Source organism: Penaeus monodon, chromosome 26 (assembly GCF_015228065.2).
Source record: "Penaeus monodon isolate SGIC_2016 chromosome 26, NSTDA_Pmon_1, whole genome shotgun sequence".
Taxonomy (NCBI): domain Eukaryota; kingdom Metazoa; phylum Arthropoda; class Malacostraca; order Decapoda; family Penaeidae; genus Penaeus; species Penaeus monodon.
In genome coordinates this window covers 27,398,187-27,403,186 of record NC_051411.1, presented here as the reverse complement: position 1 = coordinate 27,403,186, position 5,000 = coordinate 27,398,187, and the positions used below count along the sequence as shown (strand labels likewise).

Here is a 5,000-nt window from a genome sequence, read left to right as displayed (position 1 = left end):
CCCTCCACGACCAGCTGTCGAATCCGACCCCAACGACACGGGCAACGGCGGCATGCACTCGCTCCCCTCTCGGCCTTTCTGATGACCTTTCTCGCCTCTTTTAGCTGGCCTTCCCTTCCTCCTTCCTTCGTTTCTCCTCTTTGCTTCTTTCCTTCTCCTTCCTTCCGTTATCTCTCTCTCTCTCTTTATGTCTCCTTTCCTTTACTTCCTATTTTAACCTCTCCTCTCTTTCTCACTTTTCCTGTTTCTCTCTATCTCCTTGTATTTATACCACTTGTCGGTTGAGACAAAGAGGAGAAGGAGAACAAGGATGAATACTACGTAGAAGAGGAAGAAGAGGAGGAGTAGGAGACGGCGATGACGAGAGAACAGGTATAATCACCATCAAGGTCATATAATATCAGTTACTATTATTTTCTCTCCTTCTCGTAAAGGCCTTCGTTTCAATTTTTCACTCTGTGCACTTCCCTGAAACATGCACTGATAAAAGAGACAAAAAAAATATAAAAAATATTATTCACATCTTTTCTTTCACATAATTCAATAATTTTCTTAATTTCTTCGTTCAGACACTTCCATGTTATTTGTTTATTCATTCATTCACGTGTTTATTTTGCAACACAGTTTAAAGTTATATAACAGGTTTTTCCTTTGTGTTCGATAAATAACATTTTATCAGACAACAAAACACTAAGGCTCTTCACAAAACATTACAGGAGGTAAAACACAAAAACATAAAGCAAATCGCAAAAACCGAAGCACTTGAACACAGGATACTATTACTTGAAATTCGTTTGTAAATGACACACTAGATTTTTTATCTCTTTTTTTTTGTTTTGTTTTGTTTTGTTTCTCTTTTTCTTTCTTTCTTTCTTTCTTCCTCTCTCTCTCTCTCTCTCTCTCTCTCTCTCTCTCTCTCTCTCTCTCTCTCTCTCTCTCTCTCTCTCTCTCTCTCTCTCTCTCTCTCTCTCTCTCACTATTGCTCTTCTTTCATTCCCCCTTTCCTCCCTCCCTCCCTCCACATCATCTTCCCTCCCTCCCTCTTCCAATCCGTTCCATGATCCGCCCAAACTTCCTTCATTCTATCACGCACATGCTATCCTCCCTGCGTTCTAACGGCACGCAAACGGCCAATCACAACGGAAGGAAACAAAACGAATTACAAAGAAAGAAAAAAGAAAGAAAAAAAGTTAATTAAAAATATATATACATAAATATATATATGAATTTTCTTTAAAGACAAACGAAAAGAAATGAAGGAAAAAACCAACAGATTCGAAACAAATAGAATAAGGTAAAATAATAACAATAATAACAATAATAATAATAATAATAATAATAATAATAATAATAATAATAATAATAAGAGAAGAAGAAGAAGAAGAAGAAGAAGAAGAAAGAAACAATGAAAACAACGAGAAGAAACTAAATCGGGGGAAAAAAATACGGATCGTAACGTTCCACTTCTCTGTTCTCCATTCACTAAAACAAAATAACGATTTATAATGTAGGAACGATCAAAAAAAGGGGAAAAAAAGAACACCAGAACAGTGAAAAACAAACCACTGCAACACACGTACGAACGAACGCCACGCCATAGAGCTTCAATGAGCTGTGAGCGCGATCCTACAGGGTGAGAGTGAGAATGAAAGTGGGGAGGGGGAGGGGGCGAGAGTGACGGTGAGGGGTAGTAGGGAAGGGGAAGGGGAAGGGGAAGGGGGAGGGGGGGAGATGAAAGGGAGGGGAAGGGGAGGGGCGAGTGAAGGTGAGGAGAGGGAGAGGGAGGTTAGAGAGTGACGGTGAGAAGGAGGAGGAGGGAGGGGGGGAGATTTGAGAGTGATAGTGAGGGAAGGAGGAGTGGAGAGAGTGACAGTGAAGGGGTTGGAGTGGGGGGGGGTCGACGTGTAGGGAAAGTGGGGGAGGAAGGGAAGGGGGGTGAAGGGTGGGAGTGGGTGACGAGTGGAGCGGCGTGTGAGTGTGACGGAGTGCGAAGGAGTGTGACGGGGGAAAGTGACACGAATTGACTCCACCATTCTTCCTTTTCCGCATAATACAGGAGGAGGAGGAGGAGGAGGAGGAGGAGGAGGAGGAGGAGGAGAAGAAGAAGAAGGTGAAGAAGGAAGGGAGGAAAGAGATGGAGAAGATGGAATGAAAGATAGTGAGAGAAAAGGAGGGGGAGGGGGGAGGGAGAGTGGGAGGGAAAGTGAGAGTGAGAGGGAGAGGGAGAGTGAGAGTGAGAAAGAGAAAAAGAAAGAGAAAAGAGTGAGAAAGAAAAAGAAAAAGAGAGATACATCCAAACGGTAATACAAAAATACTACCTCTCAAAACACACATCTCACTCACACATGCACCTCATGACGGCAACAAGAAATGTGCATGACATTCTCTCGCTCGCCTTCACACAACGGGCGCTGCGTAGGGGGGGGGGGTAAGATGGAGGGATGAGGTGAGGGGGGGGGAGGGGAAGCTTACACGAATCGGGAGGCGAGGGGGGGGGATGTTTCTAAACGGTACTAAACAAATGAATCGACAAACGAGGCAGACAATTAGAGGCAGACGGGGAGAGAAATAGAGAGACAAAAGAACGAGAGCAAGAGACAGAGAAAGGGGGGAAGGAGGGAGAGGGGGAGGGAGGGAGGGAGGGAGGGAGGGAGGGAGAGAGAGAGGGAGAGAGAGAGGAGAGAGAGAGAGAGAGGAGAGAGAGAGAGAGAGGAGAGAGAGAGAGAGAGAGAGAGAGACTAATGAAATTTCATGCGGCGTTTAAGAAATTAAAAAGAATAAAAAAGAGAAGCGAAGAATGAAAATACAAAGAGCACGCAAAATAAAAACAGCCAAAAAAGGAGACAAACTTTCTTTTTCCTTGTTTAACTTCCCCCCCCCCTTCGCAAGCCCACCTTTTGTTTATGTTTTGCTTTTCTTCTTCCCCCGTTTACTCTATAATTTCAACGAATGCAAACAGGAGACTCTCTCTCTCTCTCTCTCTCTCTCTCTCTCTCTCTCTCTCTCTCTCTCTCTCTCTCTCTCTCTCTCTCTCTCTCTCTCTCTCTCCTCTCCTCTCTCCTCTCTCTCTCTGTTTGTGTGTGTGTGTGTGTGTGTGTGTGTGTTGTGTGTATGTGCGTGTGGTGTGGTTGTGGTGTGTGCTGTTGTGTGTGTTAGTGTTTGTGTGTGTTTGGTGTTTCTTTTCGCAGAGAAACCCCCCTCCTCCCCCCCCCACACACACACCAACAGCAGCTTCGCCCCCGGCCCTCCCAGCCCCGCCCCCTCTAACCCCATCTTCCAGATACCCAAACCGGGTTACGGGAATGGTTCCGGGCATCCGGGTTTGTATCCTCGGGACTCGAATAACGGGTAGCCTTCTCCCGCCCCCCACCCCCCCCTGGCCATAACGGCTACCCTCTTCCCCCCCTCCCCCCTCCCCTCTTCCCCCCCCCTCCCCCCTCCCCCCCTTTCCCCCGACACTTTCGCCTCGTCGGACCCCAGGCGAAGGAATTCCTTTCAAAAAAGGGGTAGCGCTGGGAACAAAAAGAGGGGGAGGGGAAAAAAAATTATAATTAAATAATAAAAAAATGCGGTCATCACGAAAAAGCATATGGGTATGAAAAAAGACCTTTTCCCCCCCTAATTACCTATCTATCTAGCTATCTACATCTTAATCAATCATTTTTTTAAATAATATTCAAACTTACTTATCGAAACTGAGTTTAAACAAAATTTCTCTATGGGGTAACAAATTCAATTTCGAAATCATTAAGTGAGTGAGAGTGAGATCTACCGTTAGCGTAAGAGTGAGAGTGAGAATTAGGGTAAAGGTGAGTGAGAGTGAGAGCGAGAGTGAGAGTGAGAATTAGGGTAAAGGTGAGGGGGAGAGGGAGAGTGGGGGGAGAGGGAGGGTGAGAAGTAGGGTGAGAGTGAGGGTGAGAGCGAGAGTGAGGGTGAGAGCGAGAGTGAGAGTGAGGGTGAGGGTTTGGGAAGCAAGTGAGGGGAGAGTGGGGTGAGAGCGAGGTGGGGGGTGAGAGAGCGAAAGTGATTGAGTGAATAAAAGAACGAATAAAACAAGAGAGAAAGCGAGTAAGAGAGTGACCAAAAGGACCGAGAACGAGTAAGAGAGAAAGAGAAAGAAACAGAGGGGGAAGAGTAAGAGGAAAAAAAAATGACGGAGAAAGAAGAGAAAAAAAAGAACAAGGACGATATATAAGTAGAGAGAAAGAGTGCAATAAGTAAAACAAAAAAAATAAATACCAGACAGCTTAAGAAAAGTAAGAAACACGAAACCGTTGCTTTTCCTCTTGAAGAAAACTGGTTCTCTTTTAATTTACTTTTCTTCAACCTTCTTCAACTTGTTCCCTCGTGTTCTCGAACGTGCATATCACGGGAGAAAGTAGAAGAGAGAAAGAGTGAAAGAGAGAGAGAGAAAGCTCGAGGATATAAAAAAGAAAAGAAAGAAAAAAAACTGAAGGAGAAAAGGAAATTTAAAAATTCCGAACTGATTTTTCCGGTCGAACAGCCAAACTCTCCGCTCTCGACATCCCGCGTGTTTACAGAATCTGGTTTAAGTTCATTCTCTTTTATTTCTCTACCTTCTCATTTTCTAAGAAAGTTCAGAATTTGCAAGACACCAAATGGAACACTTGCACTGGCTATATAAATAAACAAATGAATAAATAAATAAATATAAAAAAATATTAAAAAAAATAAAATAAAAAACACCACACACACACACACACACACCACACACCACACCACACAACACACACACACACCACCACACACACACACACAAAAAAACAAACACAACAGCTCCTCTTATCGAAATGCAAAGTTTTACATACGTCTTCGCCCCCCCCCCATCCTCTTCTACCGCTCGCTGTCTCAATTGTTATCACCTTATCAGTGTGTTTATCTAACTAGTTCATGGGAACGAGGGAGGAGATGGAGAAGGTGGAGGAGCAGTAAAAGGTGATGTTTAACAGGGAAGGGAAGGGAAGAAGGAAAGGACAAGA

The 5,000-nt window shown here is 44.3% G+C and overlaps 1 protein-coding gene across 4 annotated transcripts in view; it reads right to left on the bottom strand.

The window, feature by feature from the left end:
• Window positions 1-5,000, bottom strand: part of LOC119590047 (signal peptide peptidase-like 3) — an 80,673-nt gene that overhangs the window by 20,182 nt on the left and 55,491 nt on the right. For 2 of the 4 annotated variants that reach the window (XM_037938781.1, XM_037938778.1), the window contains exon 3: window positions 1-480. This exon is cut by the window's left edge and continues 352 nt beyond it. The exons of the other annotated variants lie outside the window; for them this stretch is intronic. The gene's annotated coding sequence lies outside the window, so the exon portion shown is untranslated. The remainder of the gene's footprint in view (window positions 481-5,000) is intronic. 4 annotated transcript variants of the gene reach the window in all.